Source organism: Ictidomys tridecemlineatus, chromosome 4 (assembly GCF_052094955.1).
Source record: "Ictidomys tridecemlineatus isolate mIctTri1 chromosome 4, mIctTri1.hap1, whole genome shotgun sequence".
Taxonomy (NCBI): Eukaryota; Metazoa; Chordata; class Mammalia; order Rodentia; family Sciuridae; genus Ictidomys; species Ictidomys tridecemlineatus.
In genome coordinates, this window is record NC_135480.1 from 196,864,296 (window position 1) to 196,882,982 (window position 18,687).

The following is an 18,687-nucleotide window of genomic DNA, read 5'->3' on the forward strand; positions in this document are numbered from 1 at the left end:
AGTCTCTCCTGGGAGCAGGTTGGGAGACAAGGCACTGGAGAGTCCAAGGTAGGGGAAGGCGAGGCTCCACCGAGGGGTGAGGGGATGCAAGGTGGGCTGCAGTTGCTGCAGACATTATTGCTTACTCCCCCTGCCCCCACATTTATTGAACTCTTGTACCAGGGTAGGCCATCAGCACACTCCAGCTTTTAGCTGTGAATGAGATGACAAGGTCCTCATATCCTGATGGCCACCCCTAGAGCAGGATGATGTAGGAGAAGTGAATCAATCCAGCCAGACAACTACAGCTATTTGCACCTACCCCTGTTTGCCAACAGCCCAGAGTGGGCTGCCACTCCTCCTATTTAATGCCACATGTTCCTCGTTTTGTCCTTATGTTCTTTCTTATCATCACCAGCAGGCATGTCCTCTCTGTGTCATGCTCACGGCTTATATTTGGTAAAAACAATTATGATCAGGTTTCCTGATTAGCTCATCTTAATCTCTTATGATAACTTCTGATTCAGGAACCAGGAATTTTTTTATTTAGTTGTAGATGGACAAAATACCTTTATCTATCTATCTATCTATTTATTTTAAGGTGGTGCTGAGGATTGAACCCAGTGCCTCACACATGCTAGGCAAGCGCTCTACCACTGAGCCACAACCCCAGCCCATAAACCAGGAAATTTAATTAAACACATGATTACAGGCTATCTGCAACCTACTCCGTTAAAAGACCAAATAGTGCTGGATTCTTCAACCCAAATTCAATAGAACTGATATCCACCACAGAACAAAGAAACAAAACAAAGAATTTTTTTTATCAAAACAGTAGCCTATCAGGTGTATTTTTTGCATTAGTGTGATGATTAAACTCGTGTTGAGTTTCTGTTCCTCCCCACCTCGGTTTTTCTTATACTTATTATAACTGGAAGTTTGAAAAATGTGCGTGTCTACAAGGTTTTTTCTTTCTGTCCTAGTAGAATAGACAAGCCCGTGAAATGAAAGGAACACATGAAATCAGGCATATGAATGCATCAATTACATAAGACAAAGCCATAGAAATAAAGCTGTGTCTGACTTTATTGTTGTTCCCTCGTTGAGCTGGAGGCACTGGGGGACTGTCAAGAAATAAATGTTCCCTGGCCGACTAACATGCTCCACACTGTTCATGAAAATGTTTGCTCCAGGTAACGACAGTTAAGGATGATTTCACCACCACCAGGAAACATTGATTCAGTTTATCTTTGACCTGGTCTTTTCCGGGATGCTGTGAAGTTAGAAAAATCTGAAAAGAAATCCAGGAATGTTTTGTTGAAGGGAGTTTCTGTGTCTCAATAGATTTCCAGATTTTAAGTCAAAAACAAAACAAATGAATCAACCAACCAAAAAACCCACCTCTGAAGTTCTTTGAATTACAGGCCCTGAGAGGTCCCTGGGGTTTTTCCGATGGTCTGGGACTGGCAATGGGATTTCAGTTGATGGTGGGGCAGCCAGGGACACTCATGAGTGGATGAGGTGGTCCAGGGGAGAGCGTGGCTGATAGACCTTTGGCTAGGGACAAGCTCTGGGGTGACCATAACAGGAAGGCCTCAGTGCTGGCCCACCTCTGCTTCTTTTTGCCATCTCTGCTCACCCACGTGCCCTGTTCTGCGTCTTACCTTCACCATTGTCGATTCCTTTCTTTATGGACTCTGGAAGAAAATTCTCTCCCAAAGGTGGATGCTAGACTGTGGCCTTTTGCTGGGCTATAGAATTTCTGTTCTTCCTTCACTCTCACCTCTGTCAGGCTTGGATTCCCTGGCGGTTGGCTCCTGCAGGATGAGAATGCTTGCGTTCTATAGCGGGCAACATCGGGTTGAAGCAGGACGCAGCCTGGTGGTTCTCATCTCACTCCGTCCTGAGCTCCTCCTCTGTGGTTGACTGAAGGACTGTGGGAAAGTTCCTCCCAACCTCGGCCTTATTTTTCCCATCTGCTAAGTGGGAGAACAGCCTCAGAAGAATCACCGAGAACCCTTTAATCATTTAGACTTTGATCATTCAAACTCTGGTGCTGGGGAAGGGGCATACCCTTCTCTTTCTCATCTGGACTTGGAGAGGCACCAGGAACCCTGGTAAATGATGCTGGGAGATTCTAGTAGAAGCTGGTTATTTTGGACTCTAGACTCTTTTTTCTCTCTCTTTCTTTTAGGGAAGGTATGTGAAAAACCTCTTCATATAGACTTTTTTCAGAGCTCAAGCCAGATGAATTTTACCAGCACAAGCCAATCCTTGGGAGCAGCAATGTGGGATAGGAGTAAGAGTCGAAAAAGGAGGGCTGCGGCCCTTGTTCTTTAAAGAATTCCCAAGATGGAGGCCAGGAGGGCTGTGAACATGGGGTTGGTGTTTGCTTATCCCTTCTGAACTCCTTGTCTTACAAGAGGGGAAACGGGCCCAGAGAGAAAAGTCAGCTCACCCAGACGGCCCGACGTGTCTTTCTCCATGTTCCTCTGTCCTTTTGTCCCAGAATGTTCTCAGTAATACCCTGTCCCTTTGTTGCTGCATTCATTTATCTTCTCCTATCTCTGCAACTCTGAGCTTCCTGGGGCCAACAGGCAGGGCACACACATCACTGTGATCCCTGGGTGCCCAGCCTACATATTGCATACAGGGAGAGCCCCATTAATATTTATGAAGAGGGAATGATTTGCCATCCTAAGACTTTGTGATACTAGGAGAAATATCAGTCAACACTTTTCACACTTGTGGGCTCCCAAAATGTGTTTAACAAATGTGTATTTAGCTTCTACTGTGAGCCATTTGCTCATTTTAAAAAGTATCCTTGCATAAATATGTAGCATCACTTTCTGGGGAGGTCTAACTCATTTCAGATCTATACTTGCAACATTTTTTAAATGCAAAATTGAACAGACAAGAAAAGCTGTTGTGTCTAGTTGTCATCCTTAGTTATTGTGTTCTGTAAGTAGTGTCCAGCTGCACAGCCAGAGAGCCTTGGGTTGGGCCTGCAGCTCCCTTTGGCCCCTCTACTGAAACCAGAGCTGCTGGGGGAGGCCCAGGGCCTGGCACCAGCTCCTGCCCCATCCTGCTTATCCTTTCATACAGAACATGTCGGCACACAAGCTCTCCTGAGCCGCCTTGGAGTCCCTCCAAGGACAGCCCTGGAGACCGGCCAGGAGGGAGGGTGCCCCTGGGAAGGACACATCTAGCAGGAAGCAGAGTCTGTGGCAGGCAGGCACAGACATGCACATTTGCAAGGTGGCTGGATCTTCCAAGGTTTGAAAAGAAACTGGAAATCTGGACTTTGATGTGAAATGTCTTGATTTTTAGAACATTCTGTGAGCCAAAAAACAAACCCAAACCACATGAGATTCCCCACCAACCATGTCTGTGGGCCACTATTTTCAACCTCTGGTAGAGCCTGGCACTCCATAAACACGTCCTGAGCAGACGTGTGAACGTGCTGACATGGACCTCACCCGACTGCAGACATACTGTACGCGTTCATCCAGATGTGGACCAGGTGCACACATGATAGGGACTGCCATTGAAAAGTGACACAAGCAGACTATTTCCTAGGATGTGGTCTTAATATTTGCATTTTCCAGCTGAGGAGAATGAATGTCAGAGCCATCTCCAAGGTCATGTAACTAGAAGGTGGTTGGACCAGAATCCCAGGCTGCCTGACCATAAAGCCTGAACCACCACACAAACCGCGCCCCTGTCTCTGGTCTCTGGATTGAAACTGCCAGTTATTTTGCATCCCTCACTAAGCTAAGCATTTGGAGACTATGTCCCCATCACCTTTCACTGTGTCCAGCACAAAATAGAAGGTGCTCGATAAATTGTTGTGGGACCGTACCCACAGGTGTACACAAACACATGTATAGGCAAGGCACATGTGCACACCCATAAAGCCGCCATCCCCAAGAACACGGCACACCCATGCTCCCACACCCACTACCACCCCTGTTCCACCTCCCAGGGTGCTGGAACCTAAGCTGTACCTCCCTGAGCTCCCTCTGCCAGCCTCCTGCCAGCCTTGCCCAGAGCCTTCACAAATAAGTTTCCTGGAAATCTCCAGGCAGATGTGGTGTTCTGTTCCCCTAACTCAGGAGACAACTCAGCAGTTTTGTTTTTCAAAGTCTGGGACTCATAAACCTGGAATCTTTTCTTCATTTTTTCCACTAGAATTTTTCTTGGCCTGTTGCCTTTCCCCAGGGCCGTGGCCAGGAGGTTACTCTTGGAGCGCCCTCTGCTGGGGACCCTCCTCCCAATCTAGTGGGTAGTTGCAGAGACCTATCTCAGACTGCTTTGCTGAAGGGGAAACCAAGTCAGAGGGGTGGTTGGGCGGGGAGAGACTGGGGGATGTGGCTCATTCTAAGTGCATGATAGCATGTGTTACTAATAAGTGTTCTTTTTTTTGCATTATTGAAAATAATAAAAGAAACAGTTCCCGGAACTCAAAGAAAGGACCTCTAATCTCCCTAGGGTCCTTGTGTGGAGCAGGTGACAGAGATTTGGGGACATCACCTGATTCGACTTTATCCTTGAATGCCCACCACATTTAATAGATGAAGCAGCTGAAACACAGATCTTGGGGGGCGGGAGAGGCGGCATATTTACTGAGCATCTGCCAGTTGCTAGTTATGCTTGCAAATCTCTATCATTTAATCTCTGCAAGCAACCTTGTGAGGTGGGTGCTTTTGCTTTCATTTTACGGATTAAGACAAAGAGGCTCAGCGAGGTCTCCAGACCAGAAAGGGAAGGGGAAGAGCTGGGGTTTGAATCACCCTGGCTGTGCTTCTGGCTTTGCTTCTTGGCTTTTTCCCATTTGGCTCCAGGTCTGAATTCAGTGAGGCCCAGGGCAGAGTCTGAGGCAGGACTCATTGGAGGCGAGGGCTCCTTGGTCAGAAAGGGAAGGCCCTCTCCTTGGAGTCTTTAGACCGCTGTGTGTGTGCGGGGGGCCGCCATGTCGACAGGCAGACCCACCCGGCTTTTGGAGCCTGGGGCCAGAGAGTGAGTTCCTGGCACTGGCAGTGGTGCCAAGGTCCCTTAACCAACAGTGACAGCAGGATTGCATGGCTTCATAAACGGAACCCATGAGGGGCTCCACAGGGCAGGAGTTTTCTTGGAAAAGAAAGTGGGTCCTGGAAGGTTTTTTTGTTTTTCTTCTTAATGGGGCCCTGGTTAACGACTCAAGGAAATGAAGAACATGTTTCACCAACAGTTAGTCATCGCCCTCCCTCGTCCATCGTCCACTCTACTGCCCTGTTCAGAAACTCTCAAAACTTTTCCTGCAGGGAAAATTCCAAACATCTTATCTTGCTCGTTTTGGTCCCACTTTTGGTCTCTGCTACTTTGGTCTCATTTAAACAAACTTTCTAAAGGTCTGTCCACATCTCCCTTGATCCCCATTACTGGGCTTTGCTATATTATTTCTTACTGAACTGACTTTACTTCAATGGATCCAAATCTGGGTCTTTCTTTAAGACCTAGCTCAGAGGTCATCTTTTTTTCTTAATTTTTAAAATTGATTTTTAAAAATAAATGACAGCAGAATGCATTACGTTTCTTATTACACATATAGAACACAATTTTCATATCTCTGGTTGTATATAAAGTATGTTGACACCGATTCATGTCTTCATACATGCACTTTGGATAATGATGTCTATCACATTCCACCATCATTGCTAACCCCCTGCTCCCTCCCTTCTCCTCCCGCCCTTCTGTCCTATCTAGAGTTCGTCTTTTCCTCCCATGCTCCCTCTCCCTATCCCACTATGAGTCAGCCTCCTTATATCAGAGAAAACATTCGAAATTTGTTTTTTTTTTTTTGGGATTGGCTAACTTCACTTAGCTTTATCTTTTCCAACTCTACCCATTTATCTGCAAATACCAATGATTTATTCTCTTTTATTGCTGAGTAATGTTCCATTGTGTGTATATACCACATCTTCTTAATCCATTCATCTACTGAAGGGCATCGAGGTTGGTTCCACAATTTAGCTACTGTGAATTGTGCTGCTATAAACATTGATGTGGCTGTGTCCCTGTAGTATGCTGTTTTTAAGTCCTTTGGGTATAGACTGAGGAATGGGATAGCTGGGTCCAATGGTGGTTCCATTCCCAGTTTTCCAAGGAATCTATCTACATACTGCTTTCCATATTGGCTGCACCATTTTTCAGTTCCACCAGCAATGTATGAGTGTGCCTTTTTCCCTGCATCCTTGCCAACACTTATTGTTGTTTGTATTCTTAATAGCTGCCATTCTGACTGGAGTGAGATGAAATCTTAGAGTAGTTGTTTTTTTTTTTTTTTTGAGAGAGAGAGAGAGAAGAGAGAGAGAATTTTTAATATTTATTTTTCAGTTTTCAGTGGACACAACATCTTTACATCTTTATTTTATTTTTATGTGGTGCTGGGGATCGAACCCAGTGCCCCGCGCATGCCAGGTAAGCGCGTTACCGCTTGAGCCACATCCCCAGCCCAGAGTAGTTTTGATTTACATTTCTCAGAGGTCGTCTTCTCCCCCTACCATCTTCTGATTCTCATGTTGTCAGGTTGAGGGACTTAATATCGATGTGCCTTTGTTGCAAAGTCTTGGATGACAACCACATTCTGATTCTATGAGATGCTGCTGACTGTAATTTATAACTACCTTGTGCCAGGCCTTGGAGTTAGGATGACCCCTGTCCTTCAGGGCTCAAGGTGGGATGGAGGAATGTGGATAAGCCATCAGAAGGCTGTGGGTAACCAGAGCTCTGGCCCAGGTATGTTCGCAGAGAGCATTTATTGGAGCCTTCACATACATGATGGAAGAATTCTTCTACCTCTTGCAAGAACCACTATAAAGCCAGTGGTTGCCCCTAGTAATAACTGTAACAGATAAGAAGCTGGTGTCAAACTGTCTGGCTTCTAGTTCCGACTCTTCTTTACTCTTGACTGAGTCTACCCTTTGATGTTACCGTGATGCTAGGCCCATGGCAAGCAGGCCGGGCACTTAGTTTGCAAATGTCAGCAATTCCAGGAAGTTTTCCTTGCTGAATTCGATTCCAGCTCTCATCACTTCTTTGTTCTGTTATTCTCAGCATTTTTTCAACTCAGCCTTGCGTCCACTTACCCTTCCACTGCAAATATAGTGAACAAACATAGCCTGCGGGATAGTGACCTGCATCTTAGCTCAGCCCATTCGGGAGAGTTGGAACTGTGACTGGAACCCAGGTGGTTTGGTGCCTGCTCCTCATCCTTTACCTAGTTATTATATAGTGGCACCACTGGCTTTATAATGATTCTTTTTTGAGGTGGCATAATATTTCATGGAATGTCCATCCATTGTTTATGTATTATATCCCCCTCTTAGGCCATCACTTTATTCATAATATTTTAAAAAATCATCTAAAGTACCTCAATAATGTGTGAAGCATTCGTATATATACCCTTACTCTAGACTCAGATCAAATTGCTACTTGATATCTCCACAAGGATGTCTAAAAGTCCTCTCAAATAGAGAAATATCCTTTTCCTACCTTGTGTCGGTTTGCAAGGCGGTGGTAATGAAATATCACTAACAACAGAGGTTCATTCTAGAGAATAGATCTATCCTGTCAGAATTCTGGCGTTAGACGCCTGGAATCAAAGCGTCCCAGGACTGCGTCCAGGAGCTCTGAGGAGAGCCTGCTCCCCGTTGCTCTCCTCGCTTCAGTGACAGCAATTCTTGGCGTTTCTTGGCTTGCGGATGCGTCACTCTGGCTTCTGCCGGTCTTCATGTCTTCTGTTATCTGTGTCTTCTCATGATGGTCACTCTGTGTCCAAATTTCCCTCTTCTAATAAGAACATCAGTCACATTGGACGAAGGGCCTATTCTATTCCAGGATGACTCCTGTCTTTAATTATAACTTGATTTCAACAACTTTATTTTCAAATAAGGTCACATCCTGGGCATTGGAGGTTAGAATGTCAGTACATCTTTTGGAGGGACATGGTTCAAGCTCATAACAACTCCCTTCCTTATTTTCCTGAAATTTCACCTTCTCCTGTCTCCCCAGCTGTGTCAATGGCACCTGCAGTGGCTCAAGCTAAGGGTGCAATCCTTGGTTCTTCCACTTTCCTCGCCCCATGCCAATTCCTTCAGCCCAACCTCCCAAATTATCCTGAATCTGTCCATTTCTCTTTACTCCGATTTCCATGGTTCTGCTTCAAGCTACTCTCACCTCTTACCAGGGCAGCTACATTAGCTCCCTGGCCCTATTCTCATCTCCAGTTTTTGGTTGATGGCCCTTGCTTAATACTCGCAATTGAATAATATCCAAATACTTTATAGCTGCTTACAAAATCCTATTGATCTGGCCCCTCCCACCTCTCCAGCCTCATTTGCAGTAACTTGGTTTCTTTGCTCCAGTCACATGGGCCTTCCCGCTGTTCCCTGGACCACTGGGTGTTTACCTTCACTAGCTTCCCTTCTAGAAATCTCTTTCCTGCACCTTCATAAGGCCGGTCCCTTTTGTTATGAGAATCTCAGCTTAAATGTCACCTTACATAGTGACATTTAATACACCTTCTCTGACCATCCAATGTCAGCAGTCACCTACGGTTCTCTAGCATAAACCTTGATCTTAATTCTCTGCAAGGAATTTAGCGAGTTATATTATTTTTCTCATTTATGTGGGTATTGTTTTTTCCCCACATTGGAAATTTCCAGGAGAGCAGAGGGCTTGTTTATCTTGATTACACCACCTAGAACTGCATCTGGCTTGTAGGAGGTACTCAATAAATATTTGTTGAATGAATAATTAATCTTCCACAGAAGACCTTTGTCTATAAACCCTTTTTTTTTCTGTTTGGAAATTTAATCTACATAAATAATTCATCAGAAGGAGGGTTATTGAATCAAGAGATATAAACATATTTTGACTCTTGAAACATATTGTTAAATTGCTTTGCAAAGAGGTAAGATCAGTTTTCATTTGTTAGGCAGCTTTTTAAGTCCTAAGTGCCAAGCTAGTGATTTCTGGTATGTGAGGGGAGGAAAAGGGAGGCATGCACTGGAGGAGGGGTGGCCTCTCAGAGCTGCTGCCCTGGAGGGTCAGGGAGGGAGCTGCAGTGACAATGAGCCAACTGAGCAGGTCTGGCAGGAGGGCAGCAGCCTGGTCTAAAGGCCCACAGAGAGGATGGAGGGTGCTGCTCTGTGAACTTGGGCCAGAAGAAAGCCGACAGCGTACCTGCTCTTAGCTCAGTGAGGCCTGTCCTGCATGCCTGGTTGGGGACAGAAGTGAGGACACAGAGTAGGGCCTGGATCTTTTGCTTGAAGGCTCTGTAGGAGGCTATTTTTAGATTGGACATGGGGTCTGGGACATAAAGTGACACCAGCGCCCCTGTATAGAAGCCTCTAGGAACCAGAGACCTGCTTTACACTGTTTCACAGGGCCCTGCCCTGAATCTCTGCTTGGCCACTGGAGCAATGGCAGGAAGACAAATGTTCCATGCTCATAAACGGAAGCTAAAATAGTTGACTTCATAGTAGAAAGCAGAATGGTGGTTCCTAGAGGCCCAGAAGGTTGGCGACAGGGGGAGGTTGGATACAGATACCATAATGCAGGCAGGGGCACCTCTTCACAGGTAGCTGGTTGTGCACATGCTCTGTAAATGGAGGTGCTGGGCAACTAATCGGCTTGCTCACTGAATAGCATAAATACTGGAGAAAGTTCTACTGGGTCTCTCTTGTTTGGTGAGGGAGCCTTGGAACAGCTGGGGGTGGGCACAGGTGCCTGGGTACTGGGAAGGTTCTTGTTTATGGTGTGGTGTGCTTGGATGGAAACCATGGCATCTTTCTTGCCTTAGTCCACCTTATGCCAGACACTCCCTCTGTAACTCCGAGCCCTACTGCACAAACAGGTCTCGTACTTTGACGCCGCCTCCTTCCAACCCAGTCCTCTCTTCTTCAGTCCCTGGCCCCAATATTCCCTGGATCTTTCAACTTCTTTCTTGCAGGGCATGTCCCTCCACCCTCCTGGTCATCTTCCTTAGGATCTGCTCTGATTTAGGTTCCCCAGTAACTTGTGAGGCTTGGTTTCCCCTCCTTCCTTCACCAGGGCCACAAGCCAGGATGCTGCCCACAAGCCAGAGCCGAACTCTCCCTCAGGGCTGGCTCTGTCTCTCTGCTTCTCCCCTCCTGGTGTCTGAGTGTCTCCATTCTATCTTTGCAATTGCACAATGCTTTGGCTTCTGTCTCTGTCTTTCTCTCTCATGTCCCTCCCTATTACTGGGCCTCTGCGTAGGAGCAGTTTCCTTGTACTATTGTTGTGGTCAATAAATATTTAATGGCATAAATAATGTTTTTAATGTCAGTAGTCCCTTCCAGAGCCCAGCATTTTTGTCTGGCCCCTGCTGCATCTTGCACATATTTGCTGAATGTACAATCAGCCCAAAACAGAGACTGACACTTCCTAACGCATCATCCACTTCCGAACTCCTCCATGGTGCCTCTCCACTCTAAACAAAGGCCACACTCTGAGTCATGACCTTGAGGCTCTGCATGACCCCCTTACTCTTCTTACCTCTCAGCTCCTCTACCCCACCAAGGGACCCACCATACTGTACTTTTTCTTTCCTTCACATCTTTGATGCATGGTCCCACTTTGCTCTTGCAGCTCTCTGTGCTCAGGTTGATCTGTTCCTTTCCCTTTGCTCCACTTCTGTCCTCTTCATCTGCCAACTCCTCCCACTTCAGATATGAGCTCAAATACCCCTTGCCCCAGGCAACTAATCAGCTTGCTCACTGGATGGCTAAATGCTATAGAAAGTTCTAAACTGGGTTCTAAATTCTGGCTGGACCACTTACTAATTGAGTGACTATGGGCAAGTCACTTAATCTCTTTGTTTCTCTGTTTACTGCTCTATACAGGAATTATAGTTCCCACCTCTTGGATGGTTTTGTAGATTCATTAATTTGGTGAATGCAAAGAACAGTGCCTCACATATAGAGGACATTTGGTGAGTGAATGGTTAGTTCACGCCCAGACCTGGCCTGCACACGTTCTGCACAGGGAACTGAATTTTCCTTAAGTGCCCTCCTTTTTCCTTAAGACCTCTTTGTGATTGTTGTCTGTTTTCCTTTTCCCTAGTGTCCCTAAGCTTTTTCTTCTGCAACCAATTCTTGAAAATCCTGTGCAGAATTACTCTTAACTAAGGTATTGATTGTTAAAGGGTTATTTTTCTTCATATAGAAAACTCTGTCTTTATAGAACAATCTAGAACCTTGTTGTTCAAGGTTCAAACACCAGTTCTCTCTGGGCATCAGGTAGATGTGGAGGCTCCAGCCTACTCCAGGCCCAGAGAACCAGAACCTGCATTTTCACAAGATTTTCAACAACACTTCTTAGACTCTGATGTACCTGTAATTTTCTTGGAAAGCTTGTTAAAATATAGATTTCTAGAGCTCCCTGGGGTGGGGCCTGAGGATCTGCTTGCTCCAGGAGAATGGCAAGTCTCCAGGAGAATGGCAGCCTCCAAGCCTCAAAGGAAGACGTGCTAATGGGGAGATTGAAGGCACTGGGGGACATCTATTTTCCAAGATAGTAGCCTTTCCCCATCTTTTAAAATCACCAGGCAATCTCTGCCTGTGGTTTTGTGGCACAAAAATGCTTGTGATTATTGGTGCTATGTCCATTTCTATTTAAAATTCCACAGTTTAAAAGTTCTTCACATCTTTCATTTTATTTCCTCCTTGCAACAATTCTACCAATTGCACAAGAAGAAAATTCTTAGCCTTCTTTTTAAAAGAGCCTGATCATGTTCAACCAGACGAATGAGAAGTTATACTCCATTTATGTATGATGTGTCAACATGCATTCTACTGTCATGTATAAGTAATAGAACAAATTACAAAATATATGAAAAAACAGCAAGAGACTGAGATTAAGAGAACTCAGAGAGGCAGAGGCTCACAGCTACCAGCTGCCACTGCCACCACAGGTGGCGTCTCCTGGGTTGGCACCTAGCGTTTCTCTAATACTTACAACCTTCACGGCTGATAACATCACTTCCACTTTACAGGTGATACATGGAGGCTGGATGAGGTTCAGGAACCTTCTCAGGGTCACAAGCCAGGGCAGCTCCACCCTGGTAAGCAGGTAGTACAGAGCAGTAGTTCTGCTTCTAGAAGGGAATGTGGCCCTTCTGTTTCCTGGTCAGGATCTTAATTCTTCATTGTCTCATTACTCATAGAAACAGCTCCTTTCTGTCATCATGTCTGTCTCTATCACACAGTCTCTCTTTCTCTCTCTCTCTCTCTCACACACACACACACACACACACACACACACACACACACACGATGTGTAGGCCACCGATGGGCCATTTAAATTTCTACCTCCATTTGCCCTCTGCCTTCAGAGGTGAAAGGAGCCGGGGAGGAGGTATGAAAGATGACCCCCGTGCCCAAGGCCCCGACAGACCCAGGAATCCATCTGTCCTTCTCCTCCTTCTCGGGCCATATTATCTTTCTCTTTCTCTTCCTCTACTCTCAGAGAATTACAGTCCAGTCCTGGCTCTAATTTCCTACCGATTCTTTATTTAGAAAAAAAAAAAATTAAGCCAAACAATCTATTCCTTAACTTCAATTTCCCTTGTCTCATCGGGTTTCAGTCCCCCTTCCACCTGCACACCCAACACGTACACACAGCCCAAACTCCAACCAAGAAACTCTGATTTTTTTTCTCATCAGACAGTTTGGATTTCTCTCCTGTTGCCCGTTAGAAGTGCTGCCCTGGCCCCCTCGCCCTCCCCTGAGGCCCGGCTGGCAGGAGGACACACCAGGCTGCCAACAGAGGGCAGAGGAGCTTGGTGCTGCGGTTCTAGGCCCAGCTGGGCTGTGGAGCCCTCAGAGAGTCCGTGCTCCTCCGTGCGGAACACGGGCGGGTTGGTTAGATGACCTCCAGGGAGGCCTCAGACATCAATATTTTATGATTCTAAGTGGAAGGTTCACAAGGAAAAACTTTCATGGCCTTTATTACCTATGGACATGTTGTCGGGCAGCCAGAAGTGACTTTTATTGTGCCAAGTACTAATGACTTTACATGTGCTAATGACTTTACATGCATTATCTGAATTATCTCATCTCAGTCTCACAGAAACCCTCCAACCTGGGAATTATCAGTACTTCCGTTTCTCATATGAGAAAACTGAGGCTTAAAGAAATGTTTTGTTTTCCTGAATATCAGTGGTCTCTCACAGATGAACAGAGGTTGGACTGTTATCAGGGCCAGCCCCTCACCCTGAATGGTGCCTGCCATATTTCTGGAAGGTGGTGCCTGGACTCTGCTTGGATTTCCCCAGAGCTGGGGAAAAACTTGTTTTTTTGGAATCATTTTTTTTTTTGGTTCCATTTTTGGAACCACTTTTTGAATGGTTCTGAGTATAAGAAAACTCTTCTTCACAGGGAGCCCAAACTTCTTTCCTTGTAACTTGTGCTACTCTGTGTGGTGGAAAGAACACGGGGCTGAGAGTCACAGGCCTCAGGCTAGTATCCCAGCCCTTCACTGAGCACCATAACCACAGGCAGGTGGCTCCTCTGGGCCTCAGTTATCCCAGGTGAACATGAAGGGATGGGAGGAGTTGAACTTGGGGTCCCTTCTGGTTTGGACACTTTAGGATTTTTATTATATAGTTCACAATGGAGGGTGTAACATACACCTATCTGATCCCAATCATGGAAACAGTGAAGGAGTGAACATTGTGTTCCAAGAACAGGTCCCTTTCTGCCAAAATGTCTGTGAAGGTGGCAACCCTGCCAGCTGAGATGAATCCAGAAGGTTCTTATAAATGGAGTTCTCGTCTGGTCTTAAAACCAAATCCCTCTTCTCTCCCTCCTTCTTTTCCCTCCTTCCTACTTTTTTTCTCCTTCCTTCCCCCACCCGCCCTGCCCTCCCTCTCTTTCTGATTTAGAGAATGTCTCTAAATGTGGACTACTGTAATCTCCCAAAGTCAGAGATCATGTCCCTGGCAACACACTTCTCTCATGCGTTGAACATACAGAATCAATCCTTTTCAGGAGTAGAGAAAAACCTGCAGAAACATAATCCAGAGTTGTTTCATGTCTCTTGAGAACCTTTAAATTTGGCTGCTAAACTCGTGGCTGTTGGGATCCGGGTTTTCAGTCATGAAGTCCCTGCACAACTTTTGGGGGGGGCCTCTGGAATGGTATGCCTAGGTGTGCTTTGTTTGTGAATGTGCATTTTCTGGGGAAAAGCATCTGTGAAAGAGAAGAACAGCCTTTGACACTGGGGGTAGGCCTTGGTGTCTCTAGGAGTTGGCCTGGTGTTCAGAGCTGGGCTGTGGTGTTCTCTGTATCTGATGTCACAGAACACCAGCCGTCGGACAAAATGAATCAAGACCATAAAAAGAATACTCCATAATCATGTTTGAGCAGAGAATAAAAATAAGAACATCATCCAAGCCACAAAAATGACCACACATTCCCCTTTCCTGGCCAATGGGAATGCTGCTTCCCTCCCTACCTGCTAGAAAAGAATCTAGATGACCCATTATGATATCGCCCCCGTTTCTCGACTGTTCAGTCCAGAACAAGAGCTCCATTTCCTTGAAGCTTCCCTGAAATGATCCACCACCAGCCCAAATCCTATAAGGAGTCTGTTCCAACAGCCTCTTATTGAGAAGCCTCCTGAGTCTCATGGCATACGCTCTCCCTTGTTCCACTCAATAAACTTGACCTTGTCTAGTGGCAGGTGTTCCCAGTTGCCTTGACCACAGGGAATCGGCATGTCTATAGCTTTTCAGTATCTGAATGGGACTAGAGAAAAATCCTACAATCCATGCTGACCAGTCTCATTTGAAATTCATGACTAGAAACCCCAAGTGGACCCTGGAGTCAGAGAGGCAGTTATATGGCAAGTCCTTAGTCCATTCGGTCTTCCTGTCTTCTTGACAATTGTTCCTCCCTTCCCTATCTCAGGTGGCCATCTTCCTGTCTAGTTCTCTGAGACAGGGACTTGCACAGGTTCTCTGGCACATCCACCCACCTTCCAGTGTCTGCCCATGTATTCTCGCTCTCTGCCTACTCTCGTGGATCAGGGATGGGTACACTGCTGCCCAGGGCTAAATCCAGCCTGCCCGCCCCCTGGCCATGCTTATTCCCTTATGCATTATCTATGGCAGCATTTGTGCTGCAATGAGAGTTGAGTGGTTGCAGCAGAGACCTTGTGACCTGAAAAACCTAAAATGTTCACAGATATTTTAATGCATGGCCCATTACAGAAGAAGCTGGCTGACCCCTGGCATAGGTGAGCTGGCGATGCACTTGGTTAAGCCTCCACTTGTACTCTAGATCCCCTGCCTCCAGCCTCTTCCAGGACATTCCTCTATCAATCATCTTTATTTCTCCTGCTAGGTCAACAGTTTCCTGTGTATTGGATCACTCCCTTCATGCACAAATGTGTTATTTCTCCTATCTTAACTTTTTCTTCATTCTACTCTCCCAACCCATTTCTTTTGCTCCCTTTTGTGGCACAACTTCTTTAAAGAATTTATCCTCCCTGTCCCCAAATCCTCTCCTCCCATCCACTCCCCTGCCCCCACCCTGCCCCATATTGGGGACTGAACCCAAGTGTGCTTCACCACTGAGCTACATCCTCACCCATTTTTACTTTTTATTTTGAGAGAGGGTCTTGGTAAATTGCCCAGGCTAGCCTCGACTTTGTGATCCTCCTGCCGCAGCCTCCAGAGTCTCTGGGATCACAGGTGAGAGCCACTGGGCCTGGCCCATTTGCTCTTCATCCATTGTAATTAGGCTTCTGTCTCCACTACTTCACCAGAGTGGCATTTCTCAAAGTCACTGATGGTAAACCCAGTGCCAAGCCCTCACCCCTTTCTCCTTTCAGCAGCATTGGTTCAGTCCAGCACTCTTCTTTCGTCCTCCCCAAACTCTTTTTTTTCTTTCACTTGGCTTGTAGGGCACCCTGCTCTCCTGGATTTTTTTTTCCCCTTAACTCTGTGGATCCTCCATCTCTTTTTCTCCATCAAATTAATATTGGGATGCTTCAAAGGTCTAGGCTTGTTCTTCTTCCCCCCTCTTCTATCTATATCCACATTCTCCTTGATCTTATCCAGTCTAATGGCTTTAGATAAGAACTCAGATTGATATCAGCTCAGATCTTTCTCTTGAACTCCAGAACTGCCCGACCAGTAGTCTCATTGCCTCCTTCACTTGAATGATCCATAGTCTATTCTACAACTCGACACACCCAAAACAGACCCCGCCTCCTGCCTCCTGCCTCCCTGCAGCGGCTCCATTGGCAGCCTTCCCCACCATTGTCAATGGCAACTCCATTCTTCCTTTTCTCAGGTCAAAATCTTGGTGTCATTCAGACTCCTCTCTTTCAAACTTACTTCCAGTCTATCAGAGAATCCAACTGAATCTACGTTGATAATATATCCAGAATTCATCTGTGTTCCAATACGCCCACAGTACCTCTCTGGGCTGAAGTGTGAACCCTCGGGTCTGGCCTCTAACTCGTCTCTACCTCCACCCTTGCGTTATTTCAATGTGGCAGTCAGAGTAGTCCTTTAACATGGTTAGATAGATTGTGACACTCCTCCATTCAAAACCTTGCAGGGGCCGAAGCCCCTTCCACTGGCCTGCATAATCTGGACTGTTACCCCAGCCTCCCTGCTTGTGCTGTGGCACCCGTGCTCCTGCTGTAGGCTCCTGCTGTAGCTACCCACAATACTCTTGCACTAGTACCCATTGGCTCACTTTTATATCCTTCACATCTTGGTTCACATTTCCCCACTGAAGCCCACCCTGGCCTGACCCACCCCATGTAAAATGCAGCCTCTCTCCCCTCTCAGTCCCCTTAGTCTACTCTATTTTCTTACATTTCTTATCTTCTAACATTCAAGGTCAGTTTCCCAATTGTTGTCCTTATTATTTCTTGCATGCCCCCCCTCCCCTGGAGTCGCACAAGGTTAGGGATCTTGGCACCAACCACCTAAAATGGACTTGGCCTACAGTTACCTTTCTGTAAATATTTGTCGCATGCTGCTGAATAGATTAAAGACTGACCATTGCTTTGGTCCAGAGTTTCTCACTGAGCCCTCGAACTTGGGTCATAGTCAATTCTATGCATTTCCTTAGTAGAGAGTTTCCTAGGCTTTCAACCATTTGCATGCCAGTCTCTGGATTATTGCTCCAAGCATAATCTGTATTTTTATTTACTTTATCCTTTTCCTTAATAGAGACTTATTTCTTGACAACTAAATTAATTTTATCAGAATATTTCATATCATGGCTCTGATGTACTAGTTCCATTTCTCCTAATACATTAAAATAAACATATAGCTATTAAATGAAAAAATGCTCATTTGAATTAACTGAGGGCATCTTGCTTAGCTCTTGTGGTGACCTGCCTATTCTTTTCCCTTCCATCAGAAAGGCCTCCAGCTTCTCCCACCTCCTCAAATCCCACTGTCCTTCTCTAGGCAGCCTCGGGAAGCTCCTCCAGCCTCCTTCTCTGAGCTCCCTTCACACTTACAGACAGAATGCTTAACCCAACATGTGGATGCCGACCTCCTAGTATGGTTGGGCTCGTGTGTTGAAGGCATGTTTCCCAATGCAGCAAAGTTCAGAGGTGAGCTTTTGGGTAGTGAGGGAGCAGGAGGGCTCTGACCTCATCAGTGGATTAGTTCATTGATAGCTGAGTGGACTACAGGAGGTGGTAGAAACTCTAGGTGGTAGAGCATGATGGGAGGAAGTAGGACACTAGGAGCATGCCCTGGAGAGGTATTTATTTATTTATTTTTTGTACCAGGGATTGAACCCAGGGATGCTTAAAACCACTGAACCACATCCCCTGCTCTTTTTTTATTTTGAGACAGGATCTTGCTTAGCTGCTTAGGGCCTCATTAAGTTGCTGAGGCTGGTGATCTTGTGATCTTCCTGCCTAAGCCTCCTGAGCTGCTGGAGGCATGCGCCCCACGCACCGCTCGAAAGGTATCGATTGACCCTGGCTTCTTTTTCTTTCTCATGAGCAGAGCAGCTTCCCTCTGCTGTGCCCTTCCACCCTGGTGTTCTTCTTCCTTGTCTCTGGCCCAAAGCAATGGACCCAGTTTGTAAAAAGCTGACTAATATTCCATTTGGTTTTGTTTTCTGTTTTGCATCAGAGGATAATGAAAGATCTTCCTAGAGCTATACATAAAAGAGATGTCAAGAGTGCTCGACTTCCTTATTTTACAGGCTGTCAAAGATATTAAGGGGCTTTCCCCAAATCACTGCTAAGTAGGGGAAAAGCCAAGTCTTGGGTCTTCTGCTTCTTCACTCTCAGAGGGGGAATCCACCAGCACTTGCTGGGTCCCTGTAATGTGCAGGAGAGAACCGTGAATAGAACAGATTCAGGCCTTACCCAGAGCTTACAGTGTGCTCAGGAAGACGTCACTACACAAACAACCTTCGTGATTAAGCAATCACCCGCTTTGGGACTGACAACTCAGCTGCACTGTGGGTTAATTAGGCCACTCGGGTCTCACCTATTTGCCACTGTGCTCAGGGACAAGGCAGCCCAGGAGCTCAGGGACTCTCAGCCTTAGGAGTAGCTCCAGTTTCCACCTCGCTGCATTCAGCTGGATGGTGACAGGAGAGACTGCCAGGTCTGCTCTGGAGACAACCCCTCGGTTTTCAGAGTTTGGGCATC

At 46.2% G+C, this 18,687-nt stretch overlaps 1 long non-coding RNA gene across 1 annotated transcript; it reads right to left on the minus strand.

The window, feature by feature from the left end:
• Positions 1-1,047: 1,047 nt before the first annotated feature.
• On the minus strand, positions 1,048-2,574 carry LOC144376914 (uncharacterized). The gene is made up of 3 exons (XR_013437267.1): positions 2,438-2,574; positions 1,644-1,796; positions 1,048-1,270 (listed from the first exon to the last, which is right to left on the minus strand). It is a non-coding gene; the product is annotated as an uncharacterized LOC144376914 (long non-coding RNA).
• Positions 2,575-18,687: the final 16,113 nt, after the last annotated feature.